The sequence below is a fragment of the Danio rerio genome, chromosome 12 (genome assembly GCF_052040795.2).
Source record: "Danio rerio strain M-AB ecotype USA chromosome 12, GRCz13ab, whole genome shotgun sequence".
NCBI lineage: Eukaryota > Metazoa > Chordata > Actinopteri > Cypriniformes > Danionidae > Danio > Danio rerio.
Genome location: NC_141032.1, coordinates 43,332,501 through 43,352,500, shown reverse-complemented (window position 1 = coordinate 43,352,500; position 20,000 = coordinate 43,332,501). Strand labels below are relative to the sequence as shown.

The 20,000-nt window shown below is 32.4% G+C and overlaps 1 protein-coding gene across 4 annotated transcripts in view; it reads right to left on the bottom strand.

The window, feature by feature from the left end:
- Window positions 1-20,000, bottom strand: part of LOC101886358 (cadherin-18) — a 444,602-nt gene that overhangs the window by 301,573 nt on the left and 123,029 nt on the right. For all 4 annotated transcript variants that reach the window (XM_087276878.1, XM_087276881.1, XM_087276879.1 and 1 more), the window contains one exon: window positions 13,367-13,458. The gene's annotated coding sequence lies outside the window, so the exon portion shown is untranslated. The remainder of the gene's footprint in view (window positions 1-13,366; window positions 13,459-20,000) is intronic.

Genomic DNA, 20,000 nt, shown 5'->3' with positions numbered 1-20,000 from the left:
ATTTCTTATTAATTGTCAAGTGTGCATATTTTGTGTTTGTTAAACAAAACAACAAAATAAAATAAATAAAAACAATAAAACAAGACAAAACAATAAAACAACAAAATTAAATTTAATTAAACAAACAATACAATAAAATGAAACAAAACAAAAAATCAACAAAATAAAACACAATAAAATAAAACAAAATGATAAAACAAAATATAATTTTACAAATAATAATAAAATACAATAAATAAATAAATAAATAAATAAATAAATAAATAAATAAATAAATACATACATACATACATACATAAAAAAGGGTTATTTGTTTTGTATTATTTGTTCCTTATGCAATTGTTTGCCCATATTTGTCCCATATTTGTCCCACAAAACGTTGAAGCATATTTCACTATAATTAATCTATCATGCTATAATTATCCTGTCAAAAATAAAAAGAGCTGATTCATTCAAAATTATAAATAAAGAGTCAAAAGTAATACATCATGTTCTTGTTTTTTAAATTTCATAGTTACGATAATAAGATGCCATGTAATTTACGTTTGATAACTGTCTAAAGTTCATATAGTTCTGTGTAAAATAAAATAAAATAATTTCATTTTAATTTAAAATAGTTTAATTTATTACACATTTAATTTAAAATGTATACTGCGTATGAAAGTGAGCCTGTAACTGCAATAAACAAGACCCTCTGAATGATCAGGCGGTAAATTGAACGGCATTCGGGCTCTAATGTTAAGTTTAACTGATTGACAGAAGACAAGCCAAAAGACAAATAAACACAAAACAATGAACCATTCTCTGTAGATGAACAGAAACTGCTCTTGACATTTCATCAGGACACCATGATTATATATGGAGTGAATCGGCCAATGCAGGAGTGTGTAAATAACCGAAATGAGACCCTAGTGACTCTGAGTGTGTGTGTGTGTGTGTGTGTGTGTGTGTGTGTGTGTGTGTGTGTGTGTGTGTGTGTGTGTGTCTGTGTGTTATAAATCCAGCGGTCAATCTCTGCTTGACTGCACTCAGATGTGTAGAAATGCACAGAGTTCGGGAGGTTAGAGAAAGCTATACATGTCTTGTTAGCACTTGTCTGTTCATGTCAGCGTAAACACGACTGAAGTAGCCTGTGGAAAACTGATTTAATAGTGACTGGTGTGCGGGAGCGGGAGAACACCTTTCAGAAGTCAAGAACAATGACTGTGACACTGTACAATATGCTACTTGACACCACACTATTTTTTTAATTCATTCATTCATTTCTTTTCGGCTTAGTCCCTTTAATAATCTGGGGTCGCCACAGTGGAATGAACCATCAACTTATCCAGCATATGTTTATGCAGACGATGCCCTTCCAGCTGCAACCCATCACTGGGAGACACCCATACACACTCATACTCATACACTACGGCTAATTTAGCATACACAATTCACCTATACCGCATGTCTTTGGACTTGTGGGGGAAACCGGAGCACCCGGAGGAAACCCATTCAAGGGAGAGAACATGCAAATTCCACACAGAAATGCCAACCGACCCAGCAGAGGCTCGAACCAGCGACCTTCTTGCTGTGAGGTGACAGTACTTCACACTAGGGTAATTGTGCTACCCCTTGCCCCACCGTCGCCAAGAGTGAGTGGGGTTTGAACCCATCTCTTTGATGAGAGCACAGTGCTCTGACTCTAAGCCACATTTTTCATTATTTATTTATTTATTTATTTATTTATTTATTTATTTATTTATTTATTTATTGTAGTAGTTTGCACTACTATTTAAATTACTAAAATAACTATTTAATGTTTATATGGTAAATGTGATAGCACACTAAAATTATAATATATAAATTGTATCGAGTATCAAACATTTACAATTATTTCACCCTAGTTTCTACATGAAATACATGATAATCTTTCTAAACTCCAGTCTGAGCCAATTATTATTCATCAAAACAAAACAAAACATTAAAAAATACATTATATATTATATTTTATTATATTTTATATATGTATATATATATCCCAAATGATGTTTAACAAAGCAAGGTAACTTTCACAGTATGTCTGACAATATATATATATATATATATATATATATATATATATATATATATATATATATATATATATATATATATATATATATATATATATTTTTTTTATATATATATATATATATATATATATATATATATATATATATATATATATATATATATATATGTGTGTGTGTGTGTGTGTGTGTGTGTGTGTGTGTGTGTGTGTTTTTCTGGAGAAAGCTTTATTTGTTTTATTTCAGCTAGAATAAAAGCTGTTTTTATTTTTTAATGTTTTTAAACCATATTAAGGTAAAAATTATTAGCCCTTTTTAAGCTATTTTTTTCGATAGTCTACAGACCATCATTATACAATGACTTGCCTAATTACACTAACCTGCCTCGTTCACCTAACTAACCCAATTAAGCATTTAGATGTCACTTTAAGCTGTATAGAAGTGTCTTGGAAAATATATAGTCAAATATTATTTACTGTCATTATGGCAAAGATAAAATAAATCAGTTATTAGAAATGAGTCCATAAAACTATTATGTTTAGAAATGTGCTGAAAAAACTTCTCTCCTATAAACAGAAATTGAGGAAAAAATAAACAGGGGGGCTAATAATTCTGACTTCAACTGTATATATAATATAAAACATAAAATAAAATAAATATATAAAATCAAAAAAAATTAAATAAAAAATCTACATGTAGAATACAAAATATAACATAAAAATATATTAAATATTCATTCATTTTCTTGTTGACTTAGTCCCTTTATTAATGCGGGGTCGCCACAGCAGAATGAACCGCCAACTTATCCAGCAATTTTTTACACAGCGGATGCCCTTCCAGCCACAACCTATCTCTGGGAAACATCCACACACACACTCATATACTACCAACAATTTAGCCTACCTAATTCACCTGTACCGCATGTCTTTGGACAGTAGGGGAAACCGGAGCAAACACACGCAATCGCAGGGAGAACATGCAAACTCCACACAGAAACGCCAACTGAGCCGAGGCTCGAACCAGCGACCTTATTGCTGTGAGGCGACAGCACTACCTACCGCGCCACTGCTTCGCTATATTAAATATAAAAAAATAATTAAATAAATTAAAATAGTAAAATAAAATACTGGTTTCCTCCAAATCAATTTAAGGCAATGAATAGATTTAGAAAATTGTCAAAAGGTCTGATGAATCCTCTGTTGAACTGCATCCCAATCATCACATTTACTGCAGAAGACCTACTGGAACCCGCGTGAACCCAAGATTCTGACAGATATCAGATAAGTTTGGTGAAGGAAAAATCATGATTGGGGTAACATTCAGTATGGGCTTTATTAATAAGTTATTGGAGTCATTGCAGAGATGTATGGATGCAGTCCTCCAAGCTCATGGGAGTCATACACAATATGCATTTTTTTTCCACTGCACTGACTTTATTCTATTCTGGACATTATTTCTGTTAAGTGACAAGACTTCTGCATAAGCAAAAAAAGTCAGATCTTACTGTCCTAATTAAATAGTTAAAAATCAAGGCATGATCATGTTTTATTTTGGTCAAATAAGTGTAATCTAGAGGCATTTGCCTTTCATATAAGCCACTTCTGACACCAAAAGGTCAACTAGAAGTCAAGTTATTATTTGTTGTTCCTAAAATTGGATAGGCGACAAGACTTTTGTCAGGTAGAGTATGGTTATGACATTGCACCCATAATCATTTCCCAATACTCTGCCACAGCTTAATAAACCCTAATTTTAGAACAACGCCTGTGCAATGATGTCCAGAGTTGCAGACGTTTCGAAAGCCATCGTGTCTTTGCTAAATGTCTGCTGTATTTGAACATACAGTTGAAGTCAGAAATATTAACCATTCTGAATTATCAGCCCCACTGTATATTTCTTTCGCCAATTCCTGACACAGAGAAACATATAGGAGTAAAAAACGTAATCAGAAGCAAAGAATACGAGTCACTCAATGAGCAAGCAGTGCAGCGAGGAGAAAGTCAGATGGAAAAAAGCTTCTAGTGTCGCTGACAGAATTTATTTGAGCAATTATCTCCGGCTTGAAGGAGAGAGACAGTAAGTCTAATTGCTGAACACAAATGCAGCAGACATCCCTCACCTCACTTCTGTCCCCTCGCGCTCTAATAAGTCAGAAGAGCTGACACAGCTTTGGTAAATAAAAGAATAAATAAACGGCGCAATGAAAAGAGATAGTTAAAACGCCGGCTTCTCAAGGGCAAGTTAGACTCACCTCACAGTGAATGCAACTCGCTTTTCCTTTGCATAACAAAGCAGTAATATAGCCGATGCATAATGTACAATTTTATGATGATAAACCAATTGACCTGTCTGTAAGCCCCTTCCCCTGACTGCAGGTGACAAAATGGCAGTTGATTATCAGCTGAGTGAGAATCAAAAGTCTGACACCTTTAGGTTCATGCAAAAATAAAACACTTATAACACAAGGTGGATTTCCATCACCCTGATAACTGAAGTTATATAAAACTATATAGATAGAAATGAAATGAAAAGATAGTAATAAAAAAGGAATGTAATAATAACATACTGTCCTAACCCTTGTCATTATAATTCTTATTGCCATATTTATGAAATAACTAACAGCTTACTTTATTTATTTATTTATTTATTTATTTATTTATTTATTTATTTTTAATTATTATAATTATTATGTATAAATAATTTTATTTAATTGTATTGTTTTATTTAATTCATTTTATTTAACTTGATTTAATTTTTATTTCATATTTATTTTTATATTTTCATCATTTTATTTCACATTGAATTTATTTTTATTAAATGTATTTTGTTTTATTTTATTTTTTTATTTAAATGTTTTTCATTTTAATTATTTTAATTAAATTTAATTTATTTACTTTTTAAACTTAATTTAATTTATTTTATTTTATTTCACATGTAAAGTGGGATCATAATCCCATATTGATCATTATTTGACTTGATAAAATTTTACTTCATATTTTTTTTTCATATTGTCCTCATATTATTTCATATTGAATTATTTTTGATTTTATTTAATTAAAATTAATTTTACAACTTTTTAATTTAATTTACTTTAATTTGTATTTGTTTAATCTAATTGTAATTATTTTATTATTTTTTATTTAATTTCATTTTAAACATTTCATATTTATTTTACATTTTTCATAATTTTATTTTACATTTAATTTGATTTTAAATTTAATTTATTTTATTTTTACTATTTTTAAATTAAATTCTTAATTTTTTAAATTTAATTATTATATTATTTTTCATTAAAATTTTTATTCTATATTTATTCTTTATTTAATTTTAATTTATTTTTTTTATTTAATTTATTTTATATTTAATTTATTATATATTTTTATATTTTCTTTTCACTTTATTACATTTTATTTTATTATTATTATTATTATTTTTTTATTATTTAATTTTTTTTTTTTTTTCTATTGCTTTTACATCTGAAGTTGCATCAAAATCCCATATAATTCCTTTTACAGCCATTAAGGCCAGTTATGTTCAACCTTCACACCTGGCCAAAATCTTTGTCTACATTTTTCTCCAACACTCTCTTCCATCTCTGATCGTAGCTCAGCTAATTCTCTTCCATTACATAAGAAACGATTCCCGAAGCACAAGCAGTCATACTTTATGAATCAGTTGGCCTACAGCTCCTGCTTGACTTTCTTTTGTCTTTGCTTGACGGGTAATAAATAAATAAACAAATAAAAGAAGGAATCTGCAAATGAATGAATAATGCCACCATCTGCAGATGCCAGTCTGAGATACCATAAAACTGATTTCTACTCACGCCTGTGCAAAAATATCCAGAGAAGCAGACCTTTAGAAAGCCATTGAGTCTTTTTCTTAAAAAAAAAAAACAATCACACGAGAGTGAATACTTTTGCTTTCAGTCAACTTTCTGACTTATTTTGTCTGTCATAAACAGTCGATGTCTGTTGGCCTGTCTCATTTTCCATTTTCCATCTTTATCGTGCTATGTCCTTTGAAAGGGGGTTCAAAGACAGCACACGATAATCCTCAATCTGTTATGTTTCTGCAAGAAAAGGCTGGTGTTTCTGCTGTTGTTGTACGTGATTGAGACTCAAGCAGTTGGTGACATTCACTGTCTGTGATCGAACAATAGCACAATCGTAATTCAACCAATAATCCACTCACTATCTGCACTAGTTTTGGGAGGCAAATGTGGATAAAGATACAAAACATTAATATTAATTCAAGATCAATTCTGATGTTCAAAATTTCTATCAATTAAGCAATAATCAAATGAGCTTAATCATAAAAAGCTAATCAAATATAAATAAAAACACAATGAAAAACCTGAGCAATTATTAAATAAAAATACTATTATATATTGTGGTGTAATTACATTTTGATATTTTGAATAATAATTAATTACATTATTATGATTCAACACTTCAGGTTCATAGCATATTCAAGTTATTGATCTGATTGTATTATGTGATTGTACAATGTAAAACCCAAAAAGTTAAGGTAACTCAAACCGTTTGAGGAAACCGATTGCAAAAGACATTTAAGTTTAAAACCTAATCCTAATGAGTACTGTCAACTTAATCCATTTGAGTAAACAAAGCATTTTGAGCACAGTAAGATCCAATACATGAGGAGAACTGAAACCAACTGTGTACTGTAAAACCAACTCAAGTAAAGGCAACTCAAACAAATTAGAAAAACGTTTGAACTCATTTTGTTTGATAAAGTTGACTGTTGGGTTTTATACTGCATTTAATCTAAATTAGTTTCTTAATTACATGTTATTTTTATTAGAGATTTTTGTCCATATCTAATGTGCCGAAAACTATTTAATATTTAATAATCTTAGAAATTAGATTTCTTTAGAAATCTAATATTTAAGTTGTGTGTGTGTATATGTATATATATATATATGTATATATATATATATATATATATATATATATATATATATATATATATATATATATATATATATATATATATATATATATATATATATATATATATATATATATATATATATATATATATATATATATGCATGACTTAAATATTGGTATCGAATGTAAAATATATATTTAAAAAATTCTATATAAATAAATAAATATATATATATATATATATATAATTTAAATATATTGTTTATATATTTTTATATACACACACACAATTATTTAGAACATAAAATGATCATTATTTAGTTAAAATGTGTAGATAAATAACTTAAGTATCAGTATTTATTCATGCAGTACTTCATTGATCATATAATGTATCAATATCAACTACAACAAAATGTTACAAAAACTTATGGAGTAGGGATTCATCAATTAATTGCATCCAAAATAAAAGTTAGTTTTGACAATTTATACATAAACACACATCAAAAGAAACAAGAATATACAAAACAATTTAGTCACATATATATTTAAACTTAAATATAATTTGTATCATATACACATATATGTTATTTCTTCAACAATAAATAAAAACATTTTCTCAAATATACAGTAGAAGTCAGAATTATTAAACCCCCTTAGAATTATTATTTCTTTTTAAATAGTTCCTTGATTTTTAACAGAGCAAGGACATTTGCACAGTATGTCTTATAATATTTTTTTTTTCTTCTGGAAAAAGTCTTATTGGTTTTATTTCAGCTAGAAGCAGTTTTTAATTTTTTTAAAAAACATTTTAAGGTCAAAATTATTAGCCCCTTTAAGCTAAATGTTTTCGATAGTCTACAAAACAAACCATCAATATACAATGACTTGCCTAATTACCTAACCTGCCTAGTTCACCTAATTAACCTAGTTACGCCTTTAAATGTCGCTTTAAGCTGTATAGAAGTGTCATGAAAAATATCTAGTAAAATATTATTTACTGTCATCATGACCAAGATAAAATAAATCAGTTATTAGAAATGAGTCATTAAAACTATTATGCTTAGAAATGTGTTGAAAAAAATCTGCTCTCCGTTAAACAGAAATTGGGGAAACAATAAACAGGGAGGCTAATTAATCAGGGGGATTAATAATTCTGACTTCGACAGTATGCATAAATATACACAGTACACACACTTAAATTAAGTTAATCTTTATTTTATTTATTTATTTATTTTTTAAATTTATGTTAACATGTAACAAAAGTTACATATGTTGGATGAGATTATTAGCAAGTTTTGTCCAGTTAATAGATATGTACAATTAAAACAAATGTATATGTTTTTTTTTCTGTAAAGTACTCGTGTTCAGTATTTTATATTTGTATATCTATGCACTTTAATGAGTCATTAACATTATACAACATTTATTATTAATATTCTTGATATTAAAATATAATTTTAGCTTATTCTAATTATTTAACGATTTTCTGATAAACATTGATGTAGAAACTTGTATAAAAAAACCTAAACCCCTTTTTTTTCCAGTGACCTCCTCATGTAAGTCTCTGAGATGGCTCAAATTAATTCAACTAAAAAGTCGTTTTACAAAATCTGTTGAATAAATTAAAATGCATTACAACATGAACTGTTTCAAGGTCTCAATTTTCTGGTGACAGAAGAGATGTTCGTCTTCAACTTCTCAAGGATAAGCACAGCACTGGCCAATTACTGGAATTTCCTTGGCTGTTTGAAACAGATATTAAGCACAGTGATTTGTTTAACATGTTAGCTGAGTGAAGTGTACAAGATAAACATAATGAAGGATGAAAGAAAAGCTATAATTAGCTGTGGATACTGTATGGACTTTGAAGTGCTGAATGAAAGAAGTAATAAAATCGAATCCCAAGAACTTATTAAAGCACAAATCAATAAAATCAAGTAGATTTATATTATATTATATTATATTATATTATATTATATTATATTATATTATATTATATTATATTATATTATATTATATTATATTATATTATATTATATTATATTATATTATAATATATTATTTTTTTCATTTTCTTGTAGGCTTAGTCCCTTTATTAATCCGGGGTCGCCCAGCACCCAGCAGGCACAAGACGTCAACATGACATCAGATTGACGTTGTACCCCAACAATGTGGGAAAGTTGCATTTTGTTTGGAAATGAAAATCGTGTTGATGTCAGAACGCAGGCCGACAACATCAATGTACAACGCCCAAACTAAAAGCAACCAAATATCAACATCTAATACTGTGTTCAGCTTGTGGAGGTTACCAGTATGGCGTCTATCAGATGTTGCATTTCAGTTGCCATACCTGACGAATAAATGTCAGTATTTGACATCAATATGATGTTGGTTTAAGATGTTGACTCGACGCAGGATTTTGTTTACTTTCTAACAACCTAAAATCAACCAAATATCAACGTCATTCAACATCATTATTGGACATCAATATAACATTGTCCTTGGACGCTGCCTAGACATTGAATTTTGGTCACCTGACGTCATTATTATTAATATTATTATATACAAACTGATGTGAGTGTGTTTTCTTTTCTACCACAATAAGGTGAATGAGAGAAGAAAGCAAATGAGAATTAAAGCCCTTTCCATTATTTAGCATGTGCAACACTTGCGTACATCCCTGTGTTTATGTTATTTGACTTATTTATAAACAAATTTTGGAAATACAAGTTTTTCGTTTGTTTAGTTTTCTCACCTCAAAACAAGGGTGAATAAAAATCGTGTTGATGTCAGAACGCAGGCCGTCGACATCAATGTACAACGCCCAAACTAAAAGCAACCAAATATCAACATCTAATACTGTTACAGCTTGACGTTGTGTGGACGTTAACAGTATGGCGTCTATCAGATGTTGGATTTTAGTTGCCATACCTGACGAATAAATGTCAGTATTTGACGTCAATATGACATTGGTTTAAGATGCTGACTCGACGCAGGATTTTGTTTACTTTCTAACAACCTAAAATCAACCAAATATCAACGTCATTCAACATTGTTATTGGACATCAATATAACATTGTCCTTGGACGCTGCCTAGACATTGAATTTTGGTCACCTGATGTCATTATTATTAATATTATTATATACAAACTGATGTGAGTGTGTTTTCTTTTCTACCACAATAAGGTGAATGAGAGAAGAAAGCAAATGAGAATTAAAGCCCTTTCCATTATTTAGCATGTGCAACACTTACGTACATCCCTGTGTTTATGTTATTTGACTTATTTATAAACAAATTTTGGAAATACAAGTTTTTCGTTTGTTTATTTTTCTCACCTCAAAACAAGGGTGAATAAAAATCGTGTTGATGTCAGAACGCAGGCCGACGACATCAATGTACAACGCCCAAACTAAAAGCAACCAAATATCAACATCTAATACTGTTACAGCTTGACGTTGTGTGGACGTTAACAGTATGGCGTCTATCAGATGTTGGATTTTAGTTGCCATACCTGAAGAATAAATGTCAGTATTTGACGTCAATATGACGCTGGTTTAAGATGTTGACACGACGCAGGATTTTGTTTACTTTCTAACAACCTAAAATCAACCAAATATCAACGTCATTCAACATCGTTATTGGACATCAATATAACATTGTCCTTGGACGCTGCCTAGACATTGAATTTTGCTCACCTGACATCATTATTATTAATATTATTATATACAAACTGATGTGAGTGTGTTTTCTTTTCTACCACAATAAGGTGAATGAGAGAAGAAAGCAAATGAGAATTAAAGCCCTTTCCAATATTTAGCATGTGCAACACTTACGTACATCCCTGTGTTTATGTTATTTGACTTATTTATAAACTAATTTTGGAAATACAAGTTTTTCGTTTGTTTAGTTTTCTCACCTCAAAACAAGGGTGAATAAAAATCGTGTTGATGTCAGAACGCAGGCCGACGACATCAATGTACAACGCCCAAACTAAAAGCAACCAAATATCAACATCTAATACTGTTACAGCTTGACGTTGTGTGGACGTTAACAGTATGGCGTCTATCAGATGTTGGATTTTAGTTGCCATACCTGACGAATAAATGTCAGTATTTGACGTCAATATGACGCTGGTTTAAGATGTTGACACGACGTAGGATTTTGTTTACTTTCTAACAACCTAAAATCAACCAAATATCAACGTCATTCAACATCGTTATTGGACATCAATATAACTTTGTCCTTGGACGCTGCCTAGACATTGAATTTTGCTCACCTGACGTCATTATTATTAATATTATTATATACAAACTGATGTGAGTGTGTTTTCTTTTCTACCACAATAAGGTGAATGAGAGAAGAAAGCAAATGAGAATTAAAGCCCTTTCCATTATTTAGCATGTGCAACACTTGCGTACATCCCTGTGTTTATGTTATTTGACTTATTTATAAACTAATTTTGGAAATACAAGTTTTTCGTTTGTTTAGTTTTCTCACCTCAAAACAAGGGTGAATGAAAATCGTGTTGATGTCAGAACGCAGGCCGACGATATCAATGTACAACGCCCAAACTAAAAGCAACCAAATATCAACATCTAATACTGTTACAGCTTGACGTTGTGTGGATGTTAACAGTATGGCGTCTATCAGATGTTGGATTTTAGTTGCCATACCTGAAGAATAAATATTTGACATCAATATGACGTTGGTTTAAGATGCTGACTCGACGCAGGATTTTGTTTACTTTCTAACAACCTAAAATCAACCAAATATCAACGTCATTCAACATCGTTATTGGACATCAATATAACATTGTCCTTGGACGCTGGCTAGACATTGAATTTTGCTCACCTGACGTCACGACCTAAATCTAATCTAATTTTAACATCTTATGACATTGTGTGCCTGCTGGGCAATAACAAAATGAACTACAGAATGTTACGTTTACACACATTCACAAATTACATGTAAATCATCAGCTTTTTACAGCGTAATACTCACAACTCGAGTACTTTTAAAAGGTCTACTTTTTACTCACACTTTGAGTAATATTTACAAAAGATACTTTTACTCTATATGCACTACATTTTTAGGCTAGTAATGGCAAAATATATTTTGAAGAATGCTGAAATCCTGAAGCCCTTGACTTCCACTACCAGAAAACAAATACATTGAACATACGTTGAACATTGAAGTTATTAGTAGCAGGTTTTCAGATTTCTCAGCTGATTCGAATGTTATCACTCAATTGTATGGGCGTTATCAGTGGTTATCAGTTGATAGAAATGGGCCAGTAAGGGCCTCCTGCGCCTACTAGTAAGCTGTTATTTACATTTACATTTAGTCATTTAGCAGACGCTTTTATCCAAAGCACTTTACTTTTACTGAAGTATGATTTTTCAGTGCTTTTTCTTTCCACCACTGCACATCGCATGTAGTTAGGACATGGTGTAATAGTCCAATATTGAACACGACAAAACTAGAGTTGCACTGTTATGCAGTGTTGTGAAAATGAGAAGCTCTTGGCAACTGAACATAGATTTAGCTTCTGCAAAATGTCTTTTCAGAACCTGATATTAAGTGAGTTATAGATACAATGATCTTTTTTTTACAGCAATTTAACCATAGTCAGACTAATCTGAATGGACTGATGGACATGTTGTACTTTTAGCATGCTTTCATTTCACATGTCATTCTGCAGTATGTTCCTCTCTTTTAATAGCACAAGACCAATAATGTGCTTCATATTCAACACTCTGATGAAAAATCTCACAGTGATGAACCTCTATTCAATCGAGCACTTTATGAAAATGTAAATGTTATTAATCTATTTTTATTTATAACCACACATATTTCCAGTCCCTTTTTTGAACTGCTCTCAATTTCACATTTTCCTTCCAACGCCTTACCTTCAAGGCCTGGCGATTCTTTGCTAATTCATGAAATCGATGCAGGACGAGATAAATAATTCAGCGTTCAGCCACACGCTGAGTGATCGCGGTGGGTTTGTTTGCATGAAAAGGAGGTGCGCAATAGTGTTTGTCTGACGCTCCTGGAATCACACACACACCATCTATACTATCAAAATACACACTGACATGGCAAGATTTGCTTTTAAGACCCCTGCAGGTCACACCAAAACCCCTGCGGTGATGAAAACGTCGATGGATGTAAAGAAAACAATTGAAAAACAACAAGAGCAATAGGAGAGTCCAGAACCGTCAGATGTCCAGCAGATGTATTGGTGGCTCGGTTGTAACCTACATTTAAAGAACCTGCAACTGTCGGAGGTAGAAACAAATGGCCAGATATCTTGGGCCAAAATAAATGAAGAGGCATCCTCTGAAGACTGAGAACGACAGCCCACTCCATCCTAACGCCGCTAGAATAAAGCCACTAACCTCTAGATTCAGTCTCCTTGACCTGTTCACGAATCTCCGGCTGAGCGGCAAGAGTTTCTCCCTCCGCTGATCAATGGGATCCCCTCTCCAGCCTGCAAAACACATCAAAACGGTGCCGATGAGCTACAAAAACATACTATAGACTTGTATGTATATATATATATATATATATATATATATATATATATATATATATATATATATATATATAAAGAGAGAGAGAGAGAGAGAGAGAGAGAAAGAGAGAGAGAGAGAGTGAGAGAGAGAGAGAGAGAGAAAGAGAGAGAGAGAGAGAGAGAGAGATAGAGAGAGAGAGAGAGCATCTCTAACATTTATGACTGCTAACGTTCCCTAGAATTCAAAATGTATTTATTTATTTTTTGGCTGTTAATATTAATATGATCTGATAATTCATATTTCAAAATGTTCAGCCAAGATGTAAAATAAGTATTTGATGGACCTAAAGTGTGTATGTGAAGTTTCAGCTCAAAATTATAATCAACTGTCCCTTTTAGGCTTACTTGTGCCATTTTGGTGACTGTCACTTTATATTCAAATGAGATTGCTCTCTTTTCAAAAGAGGGCGGAGATACAAATGCCTGTGTGTCAGCATAGTGGCATATTCAGAAACAAGACTAGTGTTCTATGCTAATGAGGGAGAGATTGTCACTAATGGGTGGGGCTTCCCCCCTCTTATGATATATACAAAGGGAGAATGTCAAGCAAGTGCTTCTACATACTGTTTTTATGAAGTGTGATCGTAAAAATAAAATTAATACAATATCATGAGAAGCTGGTTATATTCACACAACTGTGTTTAAACCCATTATAAAGTGATTTTTGCATAATAGGTCCCCTTTAAAGGGATAGTTTACACAAAAAATGACAATTTGCTCACTATTTACTCACCCTCAAATGTTTCCAAACCTAGTTTAGTTTCTTCATTCTGTTCAATACTAGAAAATATATTTTGAAGAAAGCTGAAATCCTAATGCCATTGACTTTCACCACCAGAAAACAAATACATTGAACATACATTGAACATTGACATTGATAGTTGCAGGTTTTCAGATTTCTCAGCTGATTTCAATGTGATAACTCAATTGAATGGGTGTTATCAGTGGTTATCAGTAGATAGAAATGGGCCAGTAAGGGCCTTCTGCGCCTACTAGTAAGCTGTTATCATCCATCCACATGGTTAACCAGCTAAAGATCACATACAACCGGAAGTTAATGAGAATTATTTATATTATTTATTAAATGTCCCATTAATTGTATTGTATTATCGTCTACCACTACCCCAACCCTAAACCCAACCATCACAGTAATTTAAAAACAGATCTGGACCTGGAGTCTTCTCTATTAGTATAGCTGTTTAACCATGTCTATGTATGATAACAGACTTCTGAGCCTACCAGTATGCGCAGAAGGCCCCTACTGGCCCATATCCATCAGCTGATAACAACTGATAACGCCCATTCAATTGAGTGATAACCTTTAAAGCGGGCGGATTTCTTCAAAATATCTTCTCTTGTGTCCAACAGAAAAAAAAAAGAAACTCAAATAGGCTGTCGTAAAGAGTAAGTAAATGATTACAAAATGTCCTTATTTGTGTAACTATCCACTTCATTCTGCCAACATGGATCAGCAATTTTGATGATGTCCATAAGATTATGATCGCATTAGTCAGAAACCCTCTGCATTATACACAGAGCAGATGATTCATCATTTTTGTTTAGATATCGAAGTAAAATAAACCTAATTCATACATTTAATCCAGAGTTTTATTTTGAAAAAAGTCCTGCTGTTATCAGCGCGCAATGAATATTGGGACATTCAAGGCCGCGAAGGATCCACCGGTTGTGTCCATCATTACCTGGTAAACAAATGACACGTTTTGAGGCTGCGTTTGATGAATTGAACTGAATTTGAAGGAGTCTTCGATTATTTATTTATTTTTTAAATGAGACAGCCTTCGTCACGCCACAATGACGCAGCTCCCTTTAAATGCATCCTTTAGAGGATGTAGCCTCTGAAATGAGACACAGCTAATATGACCTGCCATTTAACTTCCAGTTCCAGTGGAACCCATATTAAGCCACTTGTGGTAAACATACTCTTTCATCTCTCTAATCACTCCATATCTCTATAAAAATGCTGTGCATTTCTGATTGTGCCTCACAAAGGTGAGTGGGTTTGACAAACCATCTGCAGAAACACTTTTCAATCTACATGCATCAAACACCTTTTTTTTAAACTCCATTTTACAAGGGCTCCATAAGGAAAACAATGTTTACTTGTGAATATACCAGACAATCCTGTTACACGACTTGCTTTTTTGCTAAACTCAGCTACTCCTTTTGCACAAAATATTGCACAATATTTATTTGTCTTAAGAAGAACTTGTATAGTCTGTTTCAGGTTATCCGTATAGTTAAGTATTCATAGTAGAATTTTAAATTACTCAGGAGTCACCACAGTGAAATGAACCACCAACTTATCCAGCATATGTTATTACGCAGCGGATGCTCTTCCAGCTGCACCTTGGAAATATATACCCAGTATACCCAGTATATAACCCATACACTCTCATTCACACACAAACACACACACACACACACACACACACACACACACACACACACACACACACACACACACGCACGCACACACGCACGCACACAGCGGACAATTTAGCTTGCCCAATTCACCCATTGCGTATGTCTTTGGACTTTGGAGGAAACTGGAGCAGCGAAGGAAACCCATGTCAACACGTGAGAACATGCAAACTCCACACAGAAACGCCAACTGACCAAGCCAAGGCTCGAACCAGTGATCTTCTTGATGTGGCGACAGCATTACCCACTATGCCACCACACCGTCCTTGTTTATATTTATGATCTTGTTTATTCATGTAGCATTCATGGTGCTGCTAGCCACAAAGTTTCTTTTCACTTTATGTCCACACGTAGTGGAATGACAATAAAGCTCAACTTGACTTGAAATAAAGCCGGATGATCCAATCCACTTTAAAATGAATGAAACCTTTTAATGGCACAAAAGGTTTTAATGAGTTTGAGGGCATTTTTATTGTATTGTATTGTATTGTATTGTGTTGTATTGTATTGTATTGTATTGTATTGTATTGTATTGTATTGTATTGTATTGTATTGTATTGTATTGTATTGTATTGTATTGTATTGTATTGTATCGTATCATACCATACCGCAACTTGTCGTGTTGGTTTGTTGGTTGATTAATTGATTGAAGGAAATAACTTTACCTTTTTTTGTTTCAATCAATCAATCAATCAATCAATCAATCAATCAATCAATCAATCAATCAATCAATCAATCAATCAATCAATCAATCAATCAATCCAAGAAAGCAGGGGCAATATAAGCATATTATAACACACTAAATAAACAGGTAAAATGTTAATGTTTAGTATCATGTTGATTGGTTGCTTGATTAATTGATTGAAACAATAATTTTACACATTCCTTGCATCAATCAATCAATCAATCAATCAACCAACCAACCAACCAACCAACCAACCAATCAATCAATTATTAATACTATTCAAGAAAGCTGGAGCAATTTTAACATATTATCACCAAACATACGGGTAAACTGTTTAAATGTTGATTTCATCAAAGTTATTTGTGGAACGACAACAAAAAAGTGTGTTTCTGCTGTTATTTATATTAGCATTATTATTTTTGTTTCAGTTATGATCTGATGCACTTGATTATTTGTGACAAGCTCAATTTGCATCTCATTATAGTCATGGCACAGACATCTGGCAGAATTAATCATTGGGAACACAGCAACTCCTTTGGCCAATGAATACTATTATTGCTATTATTACTGTTTCTGTTTTTGCTCATTTTAAACAGCTACAGTATGTCTTCTCATGCTTAATGTAAATAAAATACAACAACATCATAATGCACCAGTCCAGTGGATAACTGCATGTATTATGATTTTTGGGTTTGTGGCTTCCTAGCAATAAGCAATGAGATTTATGAGATTAGAATTGACAGCTTGTTTGAGATTTTTCAATTTCACTTCAACCTTTGGAATATAAGGTCCTTGGAATTTCAGGTATACAAACTTTAGTCAAGTTTTATTTCAAAATCAATCTAAGGGCCAAATCAACTCTGAAAGTCATATGGTTAGAAATAAAAAATGAGCTAAGAAAAAAAAAATCTATAAGCAAATCTAAGCTTAAGGTTGATCTATTTCTTTAAGGTGTGATTATGACTACCAATCATGGCATATTATAAACAATTTCGCTGAATAGTCCAAATATAGTGATTATAGGCTTAAAATGAAGACCTATCCAATGACACCTTTCAGTGTGGGGCATAGCCTTGTGGAAGAAATTAAGGCTACACAATTTGATTCCTCATGACTTTTAAATATGAATTTAACAACTAGAGACATTTACAACAAAAATATGTAAAAATAAAAAAATAAATAAAAAACAAAAGATAAAACCTTTGCTCTGCTGCGCTTCTGTCCTCGCGCCCCCAGATTTTGCCACTCCTTTTATACTGGAAGTAGATGCAAGTGCTTTAGGTGCTGGCGCGTGACTTATCCAGGAGGACCGCGATGGCATTGAGCACCCATTCTGTTGTTTTTCCAGGAAATTCAACAGACACCAAATTAATTACTTCACTATTGAAAATGAAGCACTGGCATTACTATTGGCATTACAGTTTACCCTGGTTCCAGTTTCTTTCCAATCATTGTTTATACCGATCACAATCCGTTTAAACAGAAGTTTTTCTCTCCCGTACGTATTATAAAAATCAGTACATATTTTGTTACAGTACAGAATTACAACCTGGAAATCTGTCACAAGAAAGGCACAGAAAATATAGTGGCCAATGCTCTTTCCAGGTGTGCGTAGTTGGTCGTAAATAAAGCGCATGGTTTGTTTTGCGAGTTTTTTTTAATTTTTTTATTTCACAAATAAAAATAAAAAAATAAAAAAATATAAAATATATGTTTGTTCTAATGGGTGGGAGTGTTATGTATTTGTGCTCTGTTTATGTTTTCTCTCTCTCTCTCTCTCTCTCTCTCTCTCTCTCTTTCGTTCTGTTCTTCCTTATCTGCTTACATTATTCTCAGGTTCCGTTCATTGGTCAATTCCGCTGTCAATCATTTCCTCCCCGGTTACGTCACTAGTATGTCACATCCAATAAGCAAAGACCACCTGTCATAAAAGCGCATGCCAGACCACTCACCAGCCCCTTCTCTTTCTCTTCTTTTTCCGCTTGTTTCTGTGTTTGTGTGATGCGTTGCGTTTAGAGAAACCCTGTTTGACTGTGTATTTTGTTGTTGCCTGTTTCTGTGTGCGCGTTATCCGTCAGTTATCTCATTCCATTTTCTCAGTTTACATTGTTTATGAGGTAAGATAGGTAAGAAGCTCACGTGACATACATTTTGCTACACCTAGGACTACTCTTCTGTATGGTACATTAGGTTAGGGGCGAGCGCCACCCCTTGTACTTTTTTTGATAGAGTAGATAGTTCGGACTCAGAAGACTCTTCGCGTGTTAATTATTTTGTTTTCACATAGTTAGTTAGTTAGATGCTTCTGGGATGTTAGATTTAGTTAGGGTTTTTTATTCCAGCTCACCTGTTTTTTTTCCCGTCTTTGTATTTGTCTCAATGTTGTATGTATTGTAAAAAGTATATTTTTTTCTTACTTTATTTTTGATTAATTCATTGATTTTTTCACTTTTGGGTATTGTAAATAAAGTCACATATTTTGGTATCTACTTTGATTGTCTTTTGCTCCTATTAACTATTTGTATAAATTATTTTAATTGCATATAATTGTCAAACTCCACCTTTCCCTAGACTAACATCAGGGTTTTTTTTTTAACACCAATATAAACAACACATACTTAAAAAGAACACTGAGGTCTTAGAAAACCATTTTCTAAGGCTCTGGAATAATAAAACTGTAAGTTATCTTGTACAGGTATATAATAATAATTTTCATGTAAGGACTGGCAGTTTCTCTTTATAAGACTACATTGTATCACCGGGAGCAATTGGAAGCCATTGGTATTCATGTGTTATTGCCTGTATATACTTTTTAACTCTGAAAGTCATATGATTTGAGCTAAAGAGGCATAACTAAAGAACAAATCAACAAAAAAATGAGTGATCTGTTTCTTTAAGTTTTGATCACATCTCCCACAGACTTAAACAATCATAACCAATTCCAAATACAATTGGTTATAGTAAAATATATGCCAAATAATCCAAATATAGTTATTATGGAAGACCTATCCAATGGCACATTTCAGTGTGGTGAAAAAATAGCTTTGTGTTCATTGATTCGACTCTCACGCATGACGTAAGCTGGTGTTCCTGGAATATGTTTTAGAGTCTGTCGCCCACATGTCTGCTCTGAGATATTAACATTCAACACCAACAGTTTTTGGAGGAATTCGCTTCACTGATGTGTAATTACAAGCCTGGAAAGCGCTACTGCACAACATACCCTGACAAGAAGGAATAATGATGTTGAATTTAGAATCAGAAGAGGCAAATGAAACAAAAATAAAAAATGTCTGATTTTCACTGGGGTCTTTAAAAACGTGTCTTATAA